This window comes from Clinocottus analis, unplaced genomic scaffold (genome assembly GCF_023055335.1).
Source record: "Clinocottus analis isolate CAN_PGR_092001 unplaced genomic scaffold, fCliAna1.0.p SCAF_8, whole genome shotgun sequence".
Lineage (NCBI taxonomy): Eukaryota > Metazoa > Chordata > Actinopteri > Perciformes > Cottidae > Clinocottus > Clinocottus analis.
In genome coordinates this window covers 7,271,913-7,298,478 of record NW_027176240.1, presented here as the reverse complement: position 1 = coordinate 7,298,478, position 26,566 = coordinate 7,271,913, and the positions used below count along the sequence as shown (strand labels likewise).

The window sequence follows — 26,566 nt, the reverse complement described above, 5'->3', positions numbered from 1 at the left end:
TGACAACAGCGACAGTAAATAAATGTTTGTTGTTTCTTTCCCTTCCTTGTTTCCCACCCTCTTTCTCACTCTACTCCTTGTAATGGATGGGCTATTGTTGGTGCTGCCCTCTGGGCAGGGAGAGTTGTTTACTTGGATGTAAAGTCCCCCATCCACCAAGGGCCTCTGTAGGGGATGTTCCTGTAGCAGCCTCCCTCCTAACCTCTATATAGCTCCAAAAGTTAATAGCATGGAGGAGACGTGATTTATATCAGCCTTGGAACCACCACCAACAGACTGACTCCTTTGTGCTCGTGGCCCGTTCAACCAGCCTCATTCATCAATAAAGATCACATTTAGAATTCACTCCAAACTCAGCAGATGTGATTTAATTTATTTTTTTCTAAATAAATAGTCACCCACATTTCAGAAGTTACTCCAGGCCATATGACTGAATCTTAACAAACTTTTGTAAGAGAAGGTACAACACGGTGATGTAAAATATCAAGAAATGAGAACTTTAGAACTTTAGATTTATTTTTAGTTTTATGCATTGAAATAAATTGAACCCTATGAGAGATTATATGTGGAATACTTTATTAAGACATTGCCATTTTAGCAACATTTGACCAACAATACAGAAACTGTGAGTGCACTTTTACATAATGAATGTTTCACCTTTAGAAAGACCATAATTTAAATATTTTCACTATATGTATATATATGTGTGTGTATATATATATATATATATATATATATATATATATATATATATATATATATATATATAGATATATATATATATAAAACATGTTTTATGTTAATTCAATGAATAGTATAGATAGTCAAATAACCACATGGTTGTGTAAATACTTGACAAATGAAAAGTCCTGAGTACTTTCTCATTTAACAAAGAGCTTTAGTACAAAATGATCAGATTTATTTTGTGAAATTTGAATTAGTATGTATAAACTTAAAATAGTCTATGCAATTGTGTATCACAGTATCTTAATATATCTCATCATTATGGCACATAGTGCAGTGTGTTTATGAACAATGGCCCACTATCTGGCATGTAAACGTAACCCCAGAGTAAGATAAACAAATTAGCGCATCATGAGCAGCTTGTATAAAGGTGGTATTCGGTCAAGTATTATGCATTGCACTTGTTCCAACAGGCCTTTTAACTGAATATCTTGAGTTGAAATTACAAGGTGTCTTGTTTTGAAATGAAAAATGAGGAGTTCATGCTTCTTGGCAGTAATAGTTTTCATATTAGGTTTTTTGAAAGAAAGATCTCAGCGCTGACACTAATCCCTGTTGTGTCAGCCTGTCGTTGCCAAATGATAGTATATCTTTCCCGTGTGTGTGTGTGTGTGTGTGTGCATTCTTTTCATTTTCATTTTGGAATATGCCAGCACATTCAAATACAGTACGCCAGCACATTCATCCTCACAGTCACTGTAACACAAGCTTTACCATAAAGAACCGTGGCAGGGCTGCAAGATTCAATTTAACCACAACTGTTTACAGCTGTCAATGTAGGGACCAACACCACAATAAATGCATTAAATTGCATCTGGCCTCATATCAGGGAAAATAAGGTGAGTGGACGGGCTATGTAGGTGATGCTGGCTCTCACTATTATTATATGGCTGTGTCTTAAGGGCTGTCTGGGCTGCTGTCCATTGGATTTAATCAGCCTCTATTACCTGCTACCCTTTTCACAGTTAAAATAATCACCCACAATTACTGACATAAAGGGGAGAGCTGACATGAGAGTCAGAGGCAGAGAAATCACACACAAAGTAATTTCTCTTCACCTTGGTTGCTTACATGGCTTTTGATGTTTTTGGGTGTGTAATAAAAGGATTGAGGGGTGTCTTGCACCCCCCCTCCCCCTCATCGCCTCCTCCCCGATCCCTGCAGTGTGAACAGTAGATATGGAAATTCCCTTAAAAACACACACACATACCCACACGAGTACAAACAGAAAATGCATAACACAGTACACACTGACATAAGAAAACGCCACATATTTACAAATCACATAAAACAGACAAGAGCATGCATGCTCATGCACATGGTTGGTTGCAGTGCATCCAGAGGTGAACACACATAGGCACGTGGACACCCACTGCCACCTCCACCATTAACCAAAGAGGTCCTTACAATGTATTGTATGTGGCACATGAAAGAAAAAGTAAAAAGTAATTCAATAATTGACCACCTCTAAAATTAAGAAAATAGATCCATAAGAAAGGGGGCATTGTGATCTACTTTAATCCTCAGCACGCTGCTGAAAAATAAGAGACACCATTAAATGTACCTTTGAAATAAATGGGCCCAATTACCAAGATGGCTGGGACTCTCTGATAACGCTTTTGTGAAGGCAGACAAACACAGTGGAGGGACATTAAAAAAAAAGTGGGTGATGAGCAGACTGTAGATACGGGCGAAATCATTCAGAAATCATCTTTTACATGCAATTTTAATTCACATAAATGTTAGTGGTATGAGTTGTGATGCAGAGAAAACCCTGAAACTGAAATGTGCCTCTTTGGGGAGATAAAGAGGAAATGATAGCGGGTACACAGTTACGGAAAGTAAAAAATGACCTACACAATAAAAAAAAAATAAAAACAACATGCGAAATGCAGACAATATGAGCATTAGTAGCAATCATTACCCAGAGAGGGTTGCTCAGTCCTATTAGCTGTTATGTGTTCAGGAAATAAGTCATGTTGAATGGGTTTCGGAGAGTTGTTTTGATAATAGCGTTTTGTCGAATCTGCTTTTTAATTATCGGGTCAGAGGGTAGCAGCTCAAACTCCCTCTCTTTCATCCCTCTTCACAACAGTGAGTGGTGCTGACCCCATCCCACAGCAATACAACACACTCAGTACCTACGGTGTAAAACACAGCCTCAATTACCAGAGCAATTTGAACAAAAAACTACCGTGATAGCATGATAAATATATAAACAGGTGTTACGTGCTGTGATTGTCACTCAAACGACACCTTGTCATTTTCAGAATGAAGCGTTTCACTGAAGGGTGATGCAATCTCAAATAAGAACATTAGATTCGACGTGGTGACCTCTCTATGCAGATCGTCTTGTTCTTTCCTTGCTAATGTTCATTCCTTGTGTTTGATCGATCCAGGAGAGGAGCAGACCGTACGCAGGGAGCTCATAGATGCTTTTGGACACAACAGCTTGTCAAGGGGTAAAGGTTAAGGCCACGACTGTCTGTCGAGGCCCAGACACAGGTCACAAGGTCTCAGTCAGGGTCAGGACTCCAGGTGACCCCAAGTCTGCCCTCACAGTTACTTGTTGCATTCTGAAAGTGAGACTCTCCATAGATAATGTTCAAGGATATTAACCCTGGGCCCTGGGCGTCTTTCTATATGATTGGTTTTTACTAGGGCTGGGCAAGTTAACGCGTTTATATCGCGTTTACTTTTCAATCAATTAATGGCGTTAATTACTTGATCGTGCGTGAACTGCATTTTTTTATTTAAAAAAAAAAATAAAAAAATTGGAGCTTTTACTTTGAAGGCGATAACTTACTTCCGCCCTCGGGCATAGCATTACCGGACTATTTGCCGACTTGAACAAGACGCGAAAGCACGTATTGTTCTGTAGTTTCTGTCCTTAATGAGCACCGCGCGAGCGAGTCGCCTCTCAAAGCTTCACAAGCGGTCACCGACAGCGCTACAAGCTCAGCGGACCCGGATTGAACATTAATTGCGCATGTGCAAAGCCGCCGCTGATACCTATCAGCTGACCTTCACATCTCCACCTCATTCAACCAGACGTTAGTGCACTTGTTCAAGTCAACACAGACTGGACTTTTCTCACTGAGGAAGAAAAACTGAACTGAACTGAAAACATGAAAAGCACTTATTGCTTTTGTATAAAGTGAATCAATGGCTGGTCTTTAACATCTTTAAGGTAAGCAACAGACTGAACATGGACCAAAGAAGGAGTGGAAGGAGTGGTTTGTCCCCTCACAGGGACCCTTACTACTTACTACTTAACAGTACCTTCAAAGTCGCCTTCAAAGTAAAAGCTCCAATTTTATATATATATATATATATATACAGACTATATATGTATGTTAACTTGCTGTTGCTCCAGAGTGCTGTTATATTGTTCTGATAACATTACTTTAAAATAAAAGCAGCAATACATTAGTTTTTTACTTCATTGTTGAATTTGGCGCATAATACGATTAATTGCAATTAATCGCAGAAAAATCATGCAATTAATCGCGATTATTTTTATTTAGTTGTCCATACTTCTATTTCAGTGTATTTTATTTATACTTCTAATACACTGCACTTTGCATTTTTGCACTTTCTTTATTTTTATTTTTTTCATAAATTATATATGCTCTGCTATTTTATTGTATTGTATATATTGAGTATTTTTCATACTTAATGTCTTCATGTCTCCTATCTAGCTTTGCTTGCCGCTACCATAAACAAATTTCCCTATCTATACATAACAATGAGGAAGAAAAGCAAATCCCAATCAACATATGGGTTAAAATTATTTCATAGTCACCACATTAGCTTTGAAAATCACTTAAAGAGTTAACAGGTTGACAAGTGAGACGTAAGCTGAACACATCATCTGCAAAGCAGCAATTTCAGTCTCAGCTTGTGCGTTAAACATAACAGAGTGTAATGTGTACTGCCACCCTACTGTACTATTCATTCCTTCATTACTATTTTATATACGCGTATGATTAACACTCATTGCATGGCTCAGCTCCCAGTCTCTCTGTCGGCGGCCCTCCACTAAAGACAGCTCAAGCTTGAGAGATTTTTTTGCAGTCATTTAAATTTTTTGCACTTCCATTTACCCGCCTTTTAATTTAGCGTATAATGATGCCATTAGAACAAAATCCATCTGGAAGTTCTGTTGGGAGCGGTTAATGTTCCATGGCTTTTTGCTGCTAATGCCATTGTGCCTGCATTGGCAACAGATGCTCTGAAAGCAACAGATACATTCCCTCCCAACATCATTGCAATCATGCCCATGTCCAGGATAAATGTTGCTGCTTGTTCAGGACTATCATACCTGCAATGGGACTGTAAAACACAAAGCACATAAAGTATCACTGCCAGTTAATTCAAATCTTTTCAGCCATTTATTCATGAACCAGGGGTGTAAAAATGTGTCTCTCTCCCCGTACAAAGGTGAGAGGCAGTAACTCTTTCAGAAATGAAGCTCAGGGAAACAATTGAGGAAAGTGCTTCAAAATTAAAGCTGGCCGCTGCAGCAAAATCTGAACTCCTTTTGCTCCCATTGCCGCCATTTAGTGACCCCTTTCACCACCCACCAACAAACACCCTTGGACAGTTCATCTCCTGTGATATGGAAGCAAAAAAAAAAAATCAGTTGCAATTTAGGTGATTAAATACTGGGGATAATTAATTGGAATAACAAACAATTTCCTCCATGGAGGATTACTGATTAGTCAAGCTCCCCAACGTGGCCTTTTTATCCTCTCTGCTTCAATTATGTTAATACTAACTTTTCTCTCCCAGAAATTATTGTGATTAATTTTCTCTTGTTTTGAATTACAATACCACTGGCTGCTAGCACTTTAAAGCATTCATTAATTCCCAATTAGATTGGTGGGCTCATTTGCTCCAGTGCTGCTCGGTTCTGTAGCACTTTGTGTTTAATGTGCTAATTGGGCGAGATTTAAAACAACTAACCTCTTATGAGAGGAGAAAGTTATTCAACGGTTACATTAGCATCATTTATCCCAGGATGCTTAATTAGACATCACCACAATAATCATGACAACTGACTAACAACTGTTGAGAACAGTTGGATACTAAAACTGAAGTAAGTTCAGTTGTAATGGATCTAGCGCACACGGGCTTTCTTCTGTTCGGAACATCTTGCAAATGTGTTATTTGTGCTTATCTCCAATCACCCAACATGTCTAAGACAGTATGTTTTTTTTTCAATTTCTGCATTTTATGTCTCTTCAGTGCTTTGTTACAACCACTCGAGCAGCATTAAAAGCTCACTACTCCATTAACCGAAGACTTGGATTGTTGCTAACTCATTTACCACCATCAGAGGATCGACGCTTCAGGCAAACATGAGTGGGGTTGCATGTAAGGAAAAAAAGGAACGCTTTCATGTCCTGATGTGATCTTTTCAAATGGGACCTGGAACCTGGGCGTAAAATATTGTTGAGCTGTGAGTACTGCACAAGCTTTTTCATCATAAGATGAGAGATGCTGTAAACCTGAACACTGATCTTGAGAGGTTTTTTAAAGAACTTGGGTCGCCAGATGAAAGGACTATAAGCCTCGATCATTGCATCTATCCGAGCCCCGTATAGATTTTTGTAATCTGAATATTTTTCTGATTAAAGAGGCCTTTCTCCGAATTTAGTCTGTCATTTCTTTAGGATTGAGTAACGTAATCGTAAAAATGTACACCAATGTTTTTAGTGAAGTTGATGTGGTTGCAGGCTTCAAACTTTTACTGTTTGTACTACTAGCTATAGGACTTCGGGACATATGCGTCAGACAACAGGTCCCTCAAATGTAACGATGTCTTCGTAACCACCCTTTAGAAGAACTCATACGTGCTTTTTCTGATCTAGCACGACCAGGACAGTATAATTTGCCGTGCCTGCCAGAACCATTCCAAATCGCTGATGGCAAAATATAGTTGTTTTATAATTGGCTATGGTTAAGATATGGCTTGGTTTGGGCACTTAAACAACTTGGTTAGGGTTTGTAAAAGAGCATAGTTTGGGTTATTGTTGTCACTTTGTTAAGTTAAGGTGACCTCAGTTGCCATGGTTTAAACAGTAACAGTAAGTTAAGGTACGGGAATGACCTCGGCAATAGTTTAAAAAAAATCTACCTTGACTGTTAGTTGAAAAAGGGAAACAAACCGCATCTCCGGTATATATTATAGTGCCAAACATTCACCAACAGAAGTTGTTTCTCTAGTGTAGAAGGCAGCTGAGCTCAGAAAGATGGCGACTGACTGTTTTGGGCAGGAATGCCCCCCAAAAAACGTTACTAAACGGGAACCGGTGTTGACTTAGTAAAACCTGGAGTTTTGTAAAAGTCCCAAGTTAACAAATCTGCCATCCTTGTCCACTAGCGATGCCATACGGAGTTTAGCTAATTAATTAATGCTAATCCCTTAGTTTATTCATTAACTGTGAATGTAAAGATTTTGGAACTATTTGTATTATTGCTCAAGAAAGACTTGTTTTTGTTTGCATACAAACCAATGTCAATTATTTTCTTCATTAATTTTTAAAAAAAAATCTAATTAATACCCATCCCTAGTTTGGGGTTTAGTCTTATTCAAACTACAAAAGCAGTCTATGCACATGATTTTATTCAACTGGTAGTGTGCCGCGACCACCACCACAATCTGTCTCCTAAGTGAGCATGGTCATGGCGTGTATATCTGAGCTTTTAATGTGTTTTAATGTGGACTAGCTACACTCAATTTACTGACAAACTGCTCCTCCGAGTGTTGCTAGACTCCTCCCAGGCGACATATCTTGTCATGTACCAACATATACCAAATGTCCCGAAATTTCATGAAGGTATGAAAAAACAGATACCGCCCAAATCTACATTTGTTTTGTCAGACAAATTATTAGTTGTTTTGTGACGTTTCCGTCGCGGAAAAAGGTCACCTTCGATGGTAATTGTGAATGCTCAATGGGCATAAACAAAATGATTTTATGCGCCAAACAGAATCCATCTGAGGTTGCTCATTTATCAATACAAACTCCAAAAAGGAATAGGATGTGGTTCCAAGTGTGGGTAAGTGTTAATAATGACATCTTGTGTGACTAAGACTGAAGAGGGACACTATCATCTCAGTTCCCATGTTGCTTTAACCTCTTTCATGTCTCAAGTGCTCGGACACTGGCGAAATCTATTAGTACCCTTTTAGAATTACAATGCAGTGAATATCATCCTATCGAGTGTTTTGTTCAGGTAATTCATAGAGCACTTCGAACAATACTGAAGCATCGAGATGAAAACCATTGTGTCTTGTGTACAAATGGACACTTGCTTATTTCATCTATATGGAAATGAAATGATGCGCTCTCCAGTCTTGTTTGCTTGTTTGTCTTGTCCGGCACGGACAATGAAAGGATAATAAGAATTGCCTGTGTGCTGGAAACTTTTGTCGAGGCCGCTCTTGTGGCATTATTTCAGGGCAAGAGGGAAGGAGGGCTAGATGAAAGAGATGCCCAGTGTCACACACAGTCTAAATTCTCATTTTGGTGAATCAAGCACCATTTTTTTCAGGATATGATTGCCCTGTTTTTGCACAAACATGATACGGGTTTACACGGTTAGGGGAAGAGAAAATGAAATGTATTTTGACAAAGTGATATAATTTTTTGGGGGGTTGATCTTTAATTATACATGTTTCACATAGCATAGCCTTACAAATTCAGTATATGACAGAAACTAGGTCGAAATCAATCAGCATTTCAGCAAATATAACAAGTTATCCAGAGAGATTTTTTCTGTTTATAATCGATCTTATTTGGATGAAGGTGCTTTTTGTGACGGTCATAGTGGATGTCATTAATGGAGGATTGTAGCACTTTAAGTCTCTCAAAACCTCAATCTGTGTTTGATTGAAATTTGATTGAACACTTGGATTTTCAAGATCAACATATACAATGGCAGGCCTTGGTAGCATGTTGCTGTTAAATAGGCTTTTTATTTTTTGAATACATGTTGTTAATAGAGGAAGAGAAGCATCTTCAGACCTTTCAGCTGCATCTCTTCCATTTCCTGCCTCAAACACAGGACAAAGACACCCTTGTCTGCCGGTCGTGCCCAGTGCCATTGGGAAGTTAAGGCGGGGAGAATTAGGAAGGGGCAGGAACAGGGCTCCCAACTACAAGGTAACAAGGGAAAACCAATCCCTCCTGGAATTATCCTGATACTGGAGACACAGGGCTCACCAGACAGCGGATCAATGGGTCTCTCCGGGGAGGAGAAGGAAGGAGGAGGGGTCCAAAGCAGGATATTGCACCAAAGAAAGTGTGCCACACTGTGTCCAAATTACCCCCAAAGTTGTGGGGGATCCTGTTACCTGTTCAGATGTTTTAGTTTGAATGTTCACTTGCCTCTTTTGGCATTATGCCCGTGCCACACCTACTAAGGATCTGGCTTTGAAACTAGTATTTCAGATTACAATGGCACAAAATTATCCAACAAGCTTTGTTCTGTCGAGGTCAACTACATAACGTACAGTATAAGTCAAGCTGATGGGGAAACTTTTCTGGACTTGCATGTTCTGAAACAATGTTCTTAAACACTGATGTTTGCATGTAGTTTGGTTCAAATTAAAGTGTTTTCTTTACAGAAGTGGATGTGCATGTCAGCCATATTTTTGAATATCAAGCATATTTAGAAACAGTTACAGTGTGATTTGCGACAACCATTAATATCGTGACATCCATCCATCAATCAAACTACGACTAGCGAGACGGGAGGTGTGTGTGGATCCACCGTCACCTGTAAGTTTTTGTAACTAGACCACTCAAATATTCCATTTCACCTGGTATTTCTTGCAGGACTAAAGCTAAAGATGCTTGAATTTTCCTTTCACAGGGACTTTTGGCACCCATTATGACTGCCGAAAACATGTGTCTCACACAAAAAAAGCACAGGGTCGTCTGTCAAAGTTGTCTCCTCACCCAGCTTTTGCTGCAATGAAATGCCAGATAAATTACTTTGTAATTGGTACTTGAATGCAGTCGTCCTGCTGTTTATCTGACAGTTGTTGAGCTAGAGAACAAAATGATTGTCACTTTGATAACTTACAATCATAGTTTCATAAACCACTGTGTTCCGGTACTCGGAGTACCTTTCTTCTATATTTCATTCCCATCTGATTGATGCAGATTTCTTTCAGACGCGCAGTAGGGTAAACATCTTCTGGAGTCCATCACTGATCACCCTTACCAAGTTGTATTTTCATTTAGGAATGTAGCTTTTGAAAAATTGCAATTCTGCTCCTAACCCTAACCCTACATTTCCCCATCACTTCACCTCACTACCTGTCAACCTTGCAGTACAACCAGACTCAATGAGACAGAGGCTCTCTTGTTTTCCTTTATCCACTGGCACACATTGCTCTTCCGTCGCCTGTTGTCTGCCTTTATGAAAGCACTAGGTATTCTCTTTGAGCCACCACGCACGGGGAATGAAAGAGCCGAACACTCTTGGTCCTCGGCCTCCCTGTCCCCTCCCACCATCCCACACCTACAATGCACTCTTGTCTAGTGCCATGTTTCGAGCGAATGTCATCATCCAACATCTATGAATGACTGGAGCACGCGTCACATATTGATCCACTCCCTTTGTGAGGCCTTCCAAGCCTGTGATAATTAGCATCGTCCATTAGCGACTTTGCTGAGCTAACGTGCCCATTAAGAATCAAAGCTTCTGTTCTTTTCTGCAAATATTTATTTGGCCTGGATTTCCTTCTTTAGCATAAAGTAGGAGCATAATAAGGGAAGAGTAAAAATGTTTTGTGGACAGATGCAAAGTGGAAAATATAAAGTGGGTGTTTAAATGCATTAAAAGGCATCTAGATTTAATTAACATCCTATATAGCTGGCCTCTTTGTTCCTGAGCTATAAATGATCATCTTGGCAATGAGCAGCACTATAATTTTTAGTATTATTTTAAAAGGTGCTTTGCAGAGACGTTGCAAAGGTCTCTCTCTTTTACAGCCCAAATGCATAACTTCTCTTTTCCCCCTTTGATGCCAAAAGTAACCTATTAGAGTCTTCACTCATCCGCTTCTTTTTTGTAATTTGCTGTCATTAGGTTAAGTATATGTATGCTCATCAGGAATTTTTTTTTTGCAACAATCACACATTTTCCTGAATCAGATGTTTATAAAAGTGCACAACAACCACTAAAACAGGATGTAGCAAAGTTTCCTGATTACACTGTACTCCGTTGGCAAGAATAAGGGGCTCGGAGATCCATCGATGCAGCGCATGAAAGCTTCAAACTGAATATGTTGACACTTTATGAGATTGTTCCTTTCGTCGTCACGAGTATTGATTGCAATACAAGAGGTTCTACCTGTTTACGTTCTCTGTTTACTGTTTGCATTCCTCTGGCAGGCAAAGATATTATTTCTCCGTTGAGGACCCTAGAAAAGCGGCCACCCTGCGCTCAGTATTCGACCCCTGCACCTGCTGTAGCACTACTGATATAATGAGAGACTGTGGAGAGAAACTATACCGCTGCCAGTAGAGGCTCTTTGGCGAGGCATCCAAACAGCGGCTTCCACTCTGTGGATGGCGTTTTGGGATGCATGCGTGTCACGTTGACCCGACTGACCATCGGCTGGCTAAGAGGGGAAATGAGCGCAGGGTATGAGAAGGAGGGAGCACCAAAGTAAAGTGCTCACCCTGAGCCATTATGATTAACCATCAGCAGTTTTTGTGTAATCATCGGCAATGTGCACACAGCAGAATCCCGTATGGAAAGAGCTGCAGAGAAAAATCAATCACATTATATTACTGTGGACATGCTTTATTGACCTCTGTTGGTGTTCACACATTTCATACTTGATTTGTATCTACTGGCGGGCGTTTAGAACAATGTGGGCAATTTGGGCAATGAGGAAAAACAGGGCAGCATTTTGATGCCCGAAGCCCGTGCTTATGGATTGAGTGCTACTTTATGAAAAAGAGCAACCTATTTAGATGCACTTCCTGCATACATTTTATGAAATACCCAGAAGCGTTGGATGGATCTGTACCCTTATGCAGGCCCATCAGAGAATATTTGCAGTTTGGACTGTGGCTATATATATTTATATATTGTATATATAGCTTATAGCTACATAGGAGCCAGTACAATGTCTGAAAGCTCATGTAGCTCAGGCAGACAACAGTAAATAAGAGTTGGATGTCTCATTATCTGAACACCAAGCCGTGACAGCAGCATTCATCTAAAATGCATTGTATCTAAAGGTTAAGAGTAGTTATGAGAAAAGTAATGTATTATTAAAATACCTTTCTGAGTGAAGTACCTTCAGATATATTTTCCTTGGTAATGAAAGCAGGATTCGGTGGAAATGTAGTAATTTGGATGCCCATTTCTTCAAGCCTTTATTCCCCCTCTCTCTTCAACAATTTATCTGGGGAGAGTGAAGAGCTCACAGCTAGCGAACAGACAGTAAACATTTTGTTATAGTCAGAACCATCTCTTATTACTGGTTTTCATTAAAAAAGAAAGCCTTTCAAAGCATTCAAAGCATTTCGGCAGATGAAGATGCTTCACAATTTTCTCCCTCTCACCTCTTTCTCTCCTCACTATACCTGAATCCTTTCTCTTTTTGATGCTGTTAAGGGAGTAATTGAGTGCAGAAAATGGCTTGGCTTATTTGGACTGAGCCTGATCCAGAAATGATTAAAGCTAAAGGGGTTTGAGGTATTCAAAGAGATAGAGAACGACAGAAAGAATATGGTTAATGCTTTTTTTTTCTTTTTTTCTTTTTCCATTTTGTGCGTGGAGAAGGAGACGGGAGGGGTGGTCAGGCTGAGCAGCCAGACAGGTTGGTGTTCGAGGGGAGTTGGGGGAGGAGGGGGCTGTGGGCGCACAGAACAGCCCCTACTCATACCCCTATTAAAAGCATCAGGATTGTCAGAGACGGTAAAAAGACAGGAAATCACTGTAAGAAATGAAGCTTCTTTTACCAATTACTGAATACCGAGTGCACACCTTGGAGCTCTTTGTCCTCTGTAGCACCAGCTCTCTGTCTCTCTACCCTTTTCTCTTTCTTTCTCTTTCTTCCCGCCTCTCTCTCTGTATCTCTCTCTCTCTCTCTCTCTTCCTCCCTCTCGGCGGCTTAAAGCCTTTGAGTCAGATGCATTAGCACCAAGGCCCAGAGAAGAGGCAGCGTTTTCAAAGCCCAGTTGGACTCACTTCTAGCCTGTCGTTGTGGTTCCTTTTCAGGCTTTTATTCGCAGACAGTAGGGGCAGGTCTGAAAGAGACGCCCTCAACCTCTCCACTCAAACATTTATCTCTCCCTTTTTTGCCGATGCTACAGCAGAGATGATTAGCAAAGGGAGCCATTTACTGATCTGCGGCGCCTTTTTTGCACAGTATGTTAGGAAATAAAATGGGAGCACATTCAGCGTGTCTGATTAACACACACCTACACAGTTGTGCACATTTAAACACGTATACTCTCAAACAAGTACGAAGCATACAGGAGTGATATCTGTACTTATGGGTGACGGCAGTATTTTTTTTTAATAAAATCTCTTTTATCAATAATTGATATGCGTCTAAGCCTTTAGTGGAGGATCTGTCAGGTCATTGGGTTTGGATAGATGGGCTCTGTCGTGCCCTCTCACCCCCATCATGACTCTTGGGACCTATGAACATCTCGCAGACTGGCTCACCATCCCACCTATTGACCAAGTCAGTTAATTACTTCCCAGTTAAAACAATACCAGATCGCTAATGTAGTCAGTGGAGAGCATTTAACGTCTGTGGTTGTGTGGGTTTGTAGCCCGTTCATGGGTGTAACAGCACAGCAGCGCTGCAACACGAGTCCACGGGAGCCATCTTAACGTGGTTTCACATTATGGGTTTTGTGAGGATTGTTGCTGCGGATGCGGTTATGGTGATATCCACTGGTAATGGTGTCGTTAAAGAAGATATAGCTGCCAAATTAGAGGTTCACAGAGCATATTTGCCGGGGCAATAGCTGCCTTCAGGATCCATAACGTTGTTAGTGAGTTTTCATAGACCATGCTGACGGATGCTGTCGGCTTGTTCTGGGTTTGCTCTTATCAAGACACATGAGGATATTATTATGTATGATTACTCATTTTGGAGAGATTTAACTCTCGCTCTCGACACCCCAACCCCAACCCCTGCTCCACAGCAATCCCTTTACATTGTCCTCACCTCATCTGTCATCTCCACTGGCAGACAGGAGGGGACACTTTTCAAATCACCCAGTGTTTTTGCCACGAGCGCTGTTGTGATGCTAATAAGACTTTCATTCACTTGGAGATATATTACTTCATCTTAGCTCCCTGCATCGAGTACAGGTATTTTTAATGGTTTGAGATTTTTAGCTTGGTGTTAATGTCAACCATCAGGAAGTTGCCAGAGTTGACAACCAGGGTGTGTGTGTCTGTGTGTGTGTGTGTGTGTGTGGCGTGAGGCATCGCTGCTCTCTGGCAGCCATTTGCAAGGTTAATGTTGTAGAAAACAACATCCATCTCTCTTCTCCCTCACCTCAAAACAGTTTCATTAGTCCTGGGCGCTCTGATCATTCGACTTATAGTGTTGTCAAATGTGACATGCTTCATATTATTGCCGAGCGATGCAATCAATAACATTTCAAAGTCTGTGCTGCTGCCAAGTTGCTCGGTCGGGTGTTCACAGTGTGCATATGTTAAAAACACAGGGTGAAATTGTCATCTTACACCACCTGGCCGTCTGCCATTCCTCCCCAGTTGGCTAATAAATAAAACAGGCTGATGGCACTGACTATCAGTAATAATAACAGAGTGAGTTTAGTTTGGGACCCTGTGATGAATGAACCTGGCGTGCTTTTGTACAGCTTTGTTTGGTGTTGACACATTGGTGCTTTGAGTGAGACAAACATTTTGATTCAGGGAATTACATTAGTTAAACAAACATCCAACTGAATAAAGGCTTTTTCTCTTAGATATGCTCCACATTTAAAACCTTGTTGGAATTAAATGACAAAGAGCTACCCAATTTTTTTAAAGAATTATGAATAAAAAAACTATTTAGATTATCATTATAACTAGAAAATGTTAATTTAATTTAACAGCATTTAGGTAGTTTTGAGATCATAAGAAATATCTAATACGTTGGTGTGATGTTTGGAAAAATGTGATGTCATATTGGAAACAAGATCCAGTGAAATCTAAAGACACTGTATTCTTTTGCAAATTAAACAAAAGCACATTTAGATAAATGATGAGGTTTCATGCATGCGATGAGAAAAGGTGAGTTTCTCTTTTTAAGTTCAGTAGATAGTGTTGTCTAAGAAAAGTGCTAATGTACAGTAGAGGTCGTGTTATTGGAGGGACACAAAAGGTGGCAACAATACACATCCTTTTCCTGGATTAAAGTACAGCATCAAAGGGTTTTCTATCATTTTGATTATCAGAATAGAGTGACATGTAATCAGGAAACCCTCATGTTCTAACTATAGAAAACATTGTAAAATAAATTCAAGGCCGTGTTAACACTACAACACAAACATTTTTATTGTGCTCAGTATAACAACAACATTCTAAACATTCATCGTTTTATTCATTGCAATCACATTTTATTTGCTGATCATCTAAATCTATTAATATAAATACAAATATAACTTTAATGGAATAAATACAGATTAGAGAACAAACAGACTGTTTTTTTTTTTTTCATACCCAAACATTTTCTTTTTACAAGAAACAAGCATCTTTTTCATCGTACAATTTATGATTATATATCTTGTTATCAAAGGATCTGCGCGACAAGCATAGTGAGTAATTATTAAAGAAAAAAATCAATGAGATTTTATTTCCATTTGTATGCATAAATATGCACAAATGAGTGTCACTGCATACTGTAATTTTGGCCTTTATGATCACCTCTAGTCCTCCGTCGCTTTAAATACTGAACTGATAGCTGATGGGCTTCAGTATTCTGCAGACGGGTTGTTGCCATTTCAAAATATGCCTGCTGCTGTTTTGTATGTGTCAAATGCATTTTTTTTAATGGACAAAACAATGTAGCGAAGGTCTCATGTTCAACTAAAGTTAGAGTCTGACACATTTATAAAATGACCTGTGGGTAATCACAAAGTAAAATATGCTTAAGCCTGAGCCATGCAAAATGGACAAAAAAGCACTGATAAATTGCTGTGCTCATTGTGAATTCCATACTCAATTGTGGCATTTCCCAGGGTAAATGGAATTGTACATTAAAGTCTGAATATGCCTGACTTTGGGGGAGTGATGCATTTTATTTTCCCTCTGTCTCCCACAGATGTGGCCTGTAGAAGCCACAGTATTGCGGTGCTTTCAGGGAAAAGGCCATCTTTAGGACCTCTTGATCAATCTGTGACCTTTAAGTACATAGCCATCTCGTAAATAGGAGGGTACGCTTACAGAGACTTCAAAAGCAAGGGGACCCGATAATTTCAAAATGGAGCGGTGTGGAGTGGCGCTGGTGGGGAGTCCATAAAAGCCTGCCTTGTTCTCTACACACCTCCTCTTTGCTCCACAACAGCCAGTTAGGGTAATAGCTCAAGGGAGAAAGGGGAAGAGAGAGCGAGAGGGGAGGAGGGATGGATGGATGGAGGGAGAGAAAAACAGGTAATTACTGGTAATCATTGGTCGAGGAAGAGCTGATGATCACTACAGTATAACAGATTGTACTGTTCCCAGTTGAAAAACACTGAGGAGACCGGATGTGCTGCTGTCTGCAGGTAACGACTGGGAAATTAGTCAGTAACCTTAAACCCCCCTCGTGTTCAGAGAGAAACTCTCTTTCTCTCCTTTTCTCTCTTTCTCTCTCATTCAGGGGAGTTATATAAATCTCAATGTTCCACTCAATAAGTACAGTATAAGTAGGGACTATGGGTCCTTTATTATATTACAATCTTTTTTATTTAGATTGGACATCAAGTAGAGGCAAGTAGCTGTGGTTCAACAAGGAGACAGGGTGACACAAACAGTCATTTTACAGTGAGAGATGGAAACACTTGGACTTTTACCTCAGTCTTGATTTAAAGCTGAAATATATTCATGAATAATGTCCTGTCAAAAATGTCTGTTTAGGTAAGACAATTCAATTTAAACAAAGTCAAATGCAGTGTGTACCAGGCAATAAAAGAGATCCAGAAAAATGTGATTTTTTTTTTGTTTTTTTAATCCAAACGCTGCCATGAGATTCCTCTGTAATTCACCTGCAAATAGCTTTGGTTTTCTGAGCATGGCTGTCCAGCAACATTCTCAATTTGCTGCTGAAATCATGTACATTAAACACAGACATACAACTTTAATTTAATAAAAGTGCCTCTAACCATTTGGTAGAATATGCCTCAACCTTTTTATGTAATCATTACTGAGCATTGACTGCAACCAGTATTGCTTTTTTTTAAAGCAAATTGTAGTCCCTTACTAGAATGGATAATTGAATTGCAGTGTTAACCAGCAAATGCGTAGCAGACATATTTGTGAAAAAGTGTTTTGCCAAGGAGTGAAGATTCGGTACATTTCCATGATCACTTGCACAAGGTCGGGATGAAGCCGGTGTTCAAATGTACTTAAATTATATTTGCAGCGTTTACAGCTGGTTTCAAATCTCTTGAAAACAACTTGTGCAAATAAATTCATCAATGCAGCTGTATTGCATCACTTCTATTTCAATGATTTCTTCGACTACCTCTCACATTCACAGTGTTGAGCGACTAGAAGTGTAGACTTTAGTAGAGCCAGTGTCACGAGAAGACTTATTGATTTGGAGCAGTGTCTACCTTGGGCTCCGTGTGACTAGACAGTGGCCTCATCACGGTGGGAGTCTTTAGTGGATCAATTGGGAGCACTTGCGCTGCTTGTACCTGTTTGTAACTGATAAGACAACACTTCAGAGAACTGATAATGATTAGCTGAGTGTAAACACAGCAAATTAACAGAAAAATGTGAAAGGGAATTAGCCTGGAACATTCATTGGCAACAAAATAAAGCTACAGTATTACTTTGTTTGACTCATCTAGTCGTAATTTGTTTTCCGATTATGCATTGGTATATTTAACTCCAAACAAAGAATCGCCAACAAGAACCCTAAATCCTGGAGCTGAAAATTACATTGCATTGTTTTCTTGTAACTCCGTGACGAGGTCTGCTAAGTGGCCATGTCGTTGTTGTGCTTAAGACTCATGAGATCATTGCCGTTTTATCCACAGCCCATAATGGTGACACGGTGAGTCCACATCCTGATCTGGCTGCAGTTGAAAAGAGTGCATGAGATCACTCAGTATTGGCCTAGATGCTAAATAACACACAGGAATTTGACCCCGCCAGACAAAAGTTTCATTTAAAACTGATGCACAGAACATTTGGAAAAGGACAACCTTTTATTGGTTGAATTAAAAAAAAAAAAGAAGAAGCTGTTACGGCATGAAATATGAATGAAGACAATGAGAATGTGATGCTTGAGGGCAGATGCCTCTTGTGTTGACATGTGACAGCGCTAACTGTTGTCATGGGAAGCCCGTCACTTAAAACAGGTCAGATCAAAATGTGCCGCTGGGAGTTACGCCTTCCGTCAGTGCTGCCAAACAATGCCACACCGAAAGAGGCGTAATTCTCACTCCGTTTGTTTTCAAAATTACAGTATCGCTTGCACATCGCCCACACCCATGCGGTATCCTATTTTTTTTAAGTTCTCCTGAGCCAATGCAAAGTTTTTGTCGCGGCCATTTAAAAGGAATTACCAATAACACTGCTAATAATAAAAGGCTTGTAACGGATACATTGGTGGTTTGTCATCTCGCTACAGTTTAATCTGGCCTGCAGGTACTCTGGCAGTGGAGGACAGGTAACGTGAGACTCAAAGATTCGCTGCATTAGTTCTGCTTAGCTAACCGTGAATGCTAATTGCAGGAAGAACAAACTACTACTCTCCCCTCCTTTTCCTCTTACCTCCCCCTTAAGCTGACAGTAGAGCCCGCATGAGAAGCACAGAGAGTGTCATACAGCTTACCTTTGAGCGGGAACAAAGAAGGTTGTTCTGCAAGTGAGATTCAATACGTATAGGGAAAACACTGTTTGAGCATATAGTCGTCAATTTCCCCCGTTGCCATCATTTTGCTCTGAAAGTGTGCAGGGAGAGACAATTTAACTGTATACTAACTCTCATCCAAATCAGTGGAACTGTTCTTTTTGTTCAGCTAAGGCTTCAGTGTCAAATTGAATACTGAGTTTGTATTGGTGTCCTTTTTAGCTGCAGCCTTGAAAGACATTTTTCGACAAAGTTCTAGTGGTGTGTCCTCTCAAAGGAACAACATTTCTAATTGTTAAGGATTTCAGGTGTAATTAGACCATTTGATGCTAGATTATGTTTTTACAGATGATTGTCAGGAACGCAATTTTAAAAGTTTGGTTCGCTGAAATAACAAAACCATCACCTATAGCACACTAGTATTGTGTTACAAATCATCGTGTATCGCAAACATCTCTCTGAAATAAGTATAGCAACCAAACCAAAGCAATCAGAATGATCAAACCGATCATAAAAGTTCATCGTAGAGGGCTACAATCTCAATTGAATGAGCGTGCGCGCCATTCAGAGGAATTCAACCGTGACGTGTCTTTGTGAGAAAACAAGACAATAAAAGAAAGAGGGCTAAGAATAGAAGAAGTAAATCCAGTACTAATACTGATACTGATACTAATCTGTGGGCAAGGTCAAAGACCCGGTTACGCACCAGAGGCTATAAAGGCTCAGAGGTGCTGGTCAGCCTGAGCCACCAAAGCTGTGATCCCTCTCTGAGGTTCTGACCTGGGCAAATGAGAGGCCACTACCCTAGTGGCAACCACTATCTCCTATCAGTCTTCTATACAGACATCTATAGGCTACCTGCAGGCCCTCGGGTGGGAGCTATCATATAGCCACTGTACCAAGCACTCCTGTCTTTACCTTGCAGTGGAGATTTATTGTAATTCGAAGATTCCTTTACAAAAGCTTGGGATCAGCGTTTCTTCAAGGATCTCTGTGCAGTCCCATGGGGGACACCCTTTGATCGCGACCTTCGAACCCTAAGGGTTAAGCCTTCCCTTTGCAAATAAGTTTGACATGATGGACCACTTCCTAATTGGCCAATTGCTCAGTGCCATTTCTGGGTCCTGCTGGTTTAACAAGTGTATGTTTTCCTTCCCACTTTCCAATGTCTTACCACATCAGTTGGCGGCTTTGAAGGGAGTCTTTTTCCCATACTAATTAGATTCTTACGCTTCGCTAAAGATGTGACATAGTCATTATGCATGGGACCCTTACGAGTTGAAAATGCTATCTTAGACGAAAACAGACTTAAATCTGTACAATATCACCACTAATGGCGTTAAAATCGGTGGAAACCAATGTTGTTTGTGTATTCCATTGGGATTCACACATTTTCTCTTTGTCTCTTTCACATAACCTCCCACTGTGTGTTAGCCTGATCATGCTGAAGGCCATACTAGCTCTTAAACCATCAGAGACAGTGAAAGAGAGGACTGGCGGTGTCGAGTCCTACCCTGCAGCATGTGGTTTGTAAGTTTCTGCCCCTCCCCACCTCCATCCTTTTCCCAATCAGATTAGTTTGCCTAATAGTGAGAGGAGAGGTTGTGCTCAGTGGGCCCTGCAGGCTTAGAAGAACAGGTGGCCAAGTGCTGAAATGGTTTTTCTGCATTGATCTGCAAAAGCGATTTGGCGGTCTGCATCCATGTTATAGGCTCCTAGATCACAAACATCTGAAAGTCGACTGAGCTGTATGCTATCAGAGTATCTACAACTTTAGAGCCCATCATTCAACATGATTTGTCATTGCCCGGTAATGTATTTGGTCACTGTCATTCTGCCACAGGAAATATATTTAGTCCTGTCCCCTTACATATTGACTATAGTTTAGTTCTACAGTTAACTGTACCTGCATTGGACATCTTTCGAATCTACCTGTAGACCGTTACTCAGATTGATTACCCAGAAACCTTTCCTGATGACCTCTGTAGGGTTTGTTCACCTGCAGGACCATGGGAATCTCCCCTGCCAGAATACCTCCTCCCAGTACACCGAGAACGTGCCTCACCAGCCGCCTAGCACCTAGACGGATTGTTTAGGGGTGCAGAATTAGTCAGGTCAGGGAATCCTTGGCCTCGGGCCCAGCTAATTACTTTCTAATGTGACGACCATTCTTTTGAAGAGCTGTTTTCTAGCTGGCCAAATCCCTTTAAAAGCATCTTGGGGGTGCAAAGGGGGCCAAGAGGGAGTGCGCTGTGGCAGGCCACACCAGGGCCAGAGGGGGTGCTCAGGTTACACTCAGCCTGCCGTGATGCATTGTTGGTGGGACGCAGAGGCTCCAGTGCACCCCCCTCCTCAACCACCACCACCTCTATCCACCTCCTCCTCCTCCTAGCAGTGTCCCTCTAAGAGAGGCTGCCACAGAGCCTCGCAGAAACTCTGACACCGGTCCAGAGGATGCACTCTGCACATGAAATCCTACACTCAACTAATGGTTACAAATGTGTTCTCAAAGAAATCCCTGGTCTCCAGTATAAACCATGGACTCACATTGCTGGATGGGCATAAATGTGCACATGCATTCCCACATCGCGCACACGTATGGGCACATTGGCAAACACAGTTGGGGACATTCTGTGTTGCTGAACTAGATTTAAAATGGACTGCATAAATGTTGTGATATGAAGTTCTTATTTTACTCCTAGGGGGACAAGAGAGAAAATACAAAGACTTTATATTTAAACCAATGTTGGGGTTGTTTGACTTTACCACCAATTTCAATTTACCACAACGATGACCGAACTTATCAAAGAATTGCTTGTAGAAAGCACCGGTGGCTTGTGGCTTTGACAGACACATCACACGGATTTCAGCGACCTCTTGCTTTCTTTCTCTCATTCCCTCAAAGAGAATGTATTCCCTTCCAGGGGAGTGATCCCTAATTAGCTGTCAGGTGATAGTGTGCTGCTTTCATTGTGCTCCCTGCTGCTGTGCTGCAGGCTATGTGGTCAGCAGTCAGTCTCAGACTGAAGTGACAGATCATCTCTCTATACACCAGAGCCCCGCAGCTGAAAGAGACCACTTGGTAGTTACAAAGAGATCCCAACTCTTCATATTAAGGAGAACTCAATATCAAATCTCATAACAAACAGATCCCTGCTCCAGCAAAGACAAGGGGATCACTTGTGAATCTGTCTGCGCTCTCATTAATAAAAACAATAGCAAGTGATATGTTTGTCTCCCACCAATAGATGATTGGTGACTTGGAACTGAATTATTTAGTGGCCCTTTGTTTTTGTCAGTTTGTTCAATGTAGGCGGTTTTAATGGAGAAAAGATGCTTCTTATATCATGTTCCAACATTCAGTGAGACTGACAAAAGCTTTTGGAAAATCACAATCACATTTTGTCATATAAGTGTGAAAAATAACTATCCTTTCCTGTACTTCCCAATAAAAGCCATATCTTCTAACTACACAGGATATGGCAGACAGGTAATTCCTGATATAAAAGATATGATTTCTTCCTGTCTGTCTGGTAGTTTCACTGCAGGTCTCCTCCAGACAGTTCCAGTATCCACCCAGGCAGCAGAGGGACCTTGTTTGAAGGTCATGTCAGCACCAGGGCGTAAACGTTAGACCTTTTTGTGGTCAGGGTAAATGTACAAGGCCGTCCTGCGGGAGCACTCCTTCCCTCTCTTTAATCGGCGCATAACAGGCCCTTGTAGAGCCAAACTGTCTGCGACACATCAGCACTTAGAAATAAAAACCCCTTACCCAACCCAGCGACGGCTGCGGTTTGACTACGGCAGCTGGATCATTTCAGGAACACAACAGACAGCTCTGCTGGCAGAAGGGAAACAGGAAAGGGGAAATCCATTCCACGGTTGAATAAACATTATATCTGTGTTTTTTTTTTCAATCTCTCAATTTTAACTTTTACATATTAAATAGTTGTTTGTTATTCACACCTACAATTATGAAAACAACTTGCTAGTCTCCCTCTCGAATGAAAATGATGCAACTGCTCCACTGACTTTGTTGACACAGTGAAATTGCAGGTGTATTTTATGGCACTATTGTTGTCTGGTCGCGCTACAGTAAATGGACCTAATGTACTAAGCGCTCAGTTCTTTGCAAAATGATTTTGTCTCGAAATGACACTTGTCTTTTCAAGTTAACTATAATATAAATGAGAATTAGTATTTCCGAATCAAGCAGTCGCTTTATGAATTCATGTTTTTGTTGCTCTGTGATCTGTAACACATATACAATACAAATATTGTGAAACTGATTCTTTGACATTTTTTTTTTAAATTATTTTTTATTATTGCTCCAACATTTAGCTCCACTAACATCCGCTGCACACTCTGTAAATAAACAATCTACAAAGTGAATCAGACCAAACGCAGAATATACAGTCATCTCTCTGTCAGTGAAGCCAATAATTTGAAGGAGCCGAGAAAGCAAACTTAACAGTTCTAATGCTCCAGCCGAGAAACTTAATTTACCAATTTGCAGGAAGACAAGATGGCAGGAAACAAGCCAATTTGCCACGTGTGCAGCGCACAACAAACCCCAGCCTTGCTGCCCGGCCTCATGAGAGGTAATTACCCCTAAAAAAGAATGCCAGGCTGTATTAAGATGTTGCCGCATCAAAACGAGGGAGACAGCCTCATTACAAGTAATTATGAGGGAATTAGAAACATCATTTAACTAAACGAGCAAATAATGTCCAGGATATTGAAGAAGCTGCCTGCACTTCTGCCGACCGCTGCAAGTCCCATTACAAAAATTGTAGGTCTTTAATAGAATAATGACATGCTTTATCTTCCCCTGGCTCTCTCTGAGAGGGTCTTGAAGCCGAGTGAAGGGCTGAGGGAGGGAGGAGAGGGGAGGATGTGAAAACAACTGTTGCAGTGCTCGCTGTCCTCAGTGTGGTCTCACTCTTGAGTGTGTAGCATAAGGACTTCAAGATAATTCCCCTATTATCCTTACAAATACAAAATGGAGAGCAGAGAATTGTATCTCACATCCATTATTGCGTCAAAGGTAATGCTAATGGACTTATCTCTGGCGTAATAGCCCGAGTTCTCTCCACATACTGTAGCCTGTAATAGTTTGATGCATATTGGAATGGCACTTCAAAACAGGCAGTTCAAGAAATGGTTGGTAATTTAACAATGGGGCAAAATGTTGACATTAAAGCCCTAATGCAGATTTTTGGTTAACATTGTTCCTGGAGGGTTCAAATCGGATTTGACTTTTAGTTTCAAACATCTCAAAATATGACACGGTTAAGCAAATTGATTTTAAGAATAAAATGTTATAGTAACTCGGTACATCCATGTTTGTTTAAGTATAACCAAATAATTCCCAATCTATGATTTTACCACATTTTTACTTCATATACTTTATCCACGTGTCTGCTTTAGTTCAGCAGCATAAGGAGAAGGGGTGAGGGGCTGGGGAGGGAGGAGAGGAGAGGGGGACAAACACAATTTCCCTTCAGCTCCTTCATTTCCAGTTGATATAAAACAGAATCATGAAAAATCACTTCTGGTCCAAGCTCTCCTTTTTAACCATTAACCCATAAATACAGAAGCTGGTTAAAGCCAGCGGATGACAGGGCCTGCCTCAAAAATCTTGTTACGCTCCCCTCAAATTCATTTAGGGAGCAAACAGGTCTTGAGAGTTGTCTGGCTTAATGTATTGCGATCGCTTTTAAAACTCTTGTCTTGAGGCAGACACGAGGCTCTGCATCTGCTCGTGGTGTTATACTTCATAACCTTCCACTCTAATATGAAGCCACACACACCCTCTTTGAATCAGATGGCTGTAAATATGTTAGGTAGTTGAAAAGCCGTCATCCAAATAAATGAAGGGGGGGGGGGGGGGGGGCGTCTTCAAATATTATAAGAGAACATTATAAATAACAAAGTAAAGTAATGTTGTTGCAGCCTGTTTAAATTTAATGGGATCTCTATTAAGTTAGTTTTGATCTACATCATTTTATCTCAAGATGTAAAAGATGATATCCGGGGGTTTTAGTATAATTCATTATGATCCTGTAAATATGCTCTAAAAGAGAGAATCAATTTGCCCAGTGCTCTCTGTCTTTGCCTCTCCCTCGCCACACTGTGTGTAGCCCACAGTTTCCATTACTCCCATCATAAATTATACCACAGAGTGAATTACACTTGCTTTTCACCTTACCAGGCAGGTTTGATGAATCCTAAGGCACAACACATCATCTCAACAAATCTTCATCACCATGCCAGTCGCTGTCTCTTTGCAGTTTAAACCACTTCAAATCATTTTCATTGCCCTGCTATTAAAATTTGTAATTCACACCTGCCATTGCAGTGATACATAGTTACATTGAACCCCACGCCGCCACCCCCCCCCCCCCCCCCCCCCGCCCATTGCTCTCCTTCACTTATTCTCTCCTTTGCTCGTCACCGCATCTCCACACATCTCTCTCTCCCTGTCGTGTAAATCAGACAACCTCAGGTGACAGGTCATGCAGATTTCCCACAAGTCAGTGGGGTGCAAACATCCATCCAAAAGAGCGGCGCGTTGCCGTCACACCTGATGACATAATGACCACTTGGAAACTAATAAACAGCTTCATTCAACCAAAGCTATTGCTCCTTTTCATAAGCGTTACGGGCCCCCCCATCCCTCTCTCTATCTCTCTTTTCTCTCCCTCTCCTATCTGTCACAAATTCATCCCCCTGCGCCTCACCTCTTCGCTGGTGCTGGAGTTACCCATAAATCACTGCTGTTGTCTAACGCTATCCATTTTCCCAGAAACACAGGGCGGCTGTTGCAGAAATTGGGTCAGGCATAATCTGCAGGGCAGCAGAGCCTAGCTAGTCATGATTCTGCTAGCTAATAGCACGCTGTGAGAGATTGGTGGGATGGGTGGAAGGGGTTGGCTGGGTGGCGATGGTGGTGTGGGTGGGTGGGGGTCCCTTGTATATTATGTGACACCCAAGAAAAGCTGGCAAATGATACAGTTATATCGCTAACCATCAACCACGGGGCATTTGTGTTCGTGGGAGTGAGTAAGTGTGAGGGATTCTCTTCAGGCTTGTGTTTATTTGCATGTGTTGGATTGTTATAAGACCGTGAATTGAACTTTAACAATATGAGCTGGACCTCTTGTAAAGCTAAACTAGCCTCTGCCTTAACAAGACATAATGCATGTGTACTCAATGGGTAACGGCTTATTCACTGTGCAGATGGAGGAAAGTGATCAGCTTCGATTAACTTTGACAATATGCCTCTTTATTATGCTTCCCCTTTCAAAGCCGAATGCTCGAGAGCCACAGACGGGGCAGACTTCAAATAAGAGAAGATCTATCCCAGAGGATGGGCTTGTGATGGTGTGCATCTTCTCTCTTGCTCAAGTCATCCACCTTTTCAATTTTGCAGCAGAGTGTTGTCGTTGCTTGCATTGTTTTTAGATTTAGACTGAATCTGAAATAGCTTCAAATTATTTGCATCATGTTCTGCAGTTCTAGACCCGGCTTGATATATATATTTTTTTAGGGTTTGTAGGCTATATTTGCTCATGAATCAAACAAATATGGACGCCATAGTGATACACTACAGTGCAGAAGAAGATGAATGCATTACATTTCACACTGCATCCCTGCACACAAGATGCAATTAAAATGCACCTGTCAAGAAGTTTACAATGTAATATTTGATGTAATACAAGGTATAGGAGACTTAAGTGAGCCAATAGC

The 26,566-nt window shown here is 40.8% G+C and overlaps 1 long non-coding RNA gene across 1 annotated transcript in view; it reads left to right on the top strand.

Annotated features, from left to right (window-relative positions):
• LOC137780232 (uncharacterized) overlaps positions 1-26,386 on the top strand; it is an 84,770-nt gene extending 58,384 nt beyond the window's left edge. Inside the window, exon 4 of the long non-coding RNA XR_011077122.1 lies at positions 26,126-26,386. This is a non-coding gene — a long non-coding RNA (uncharacterized lncRNA). The remainder of the gene's footprint in view (positions 1-26,125) is intronic.
• Positions 26,387-26,566: the final 180 nt, after the last annotated feature.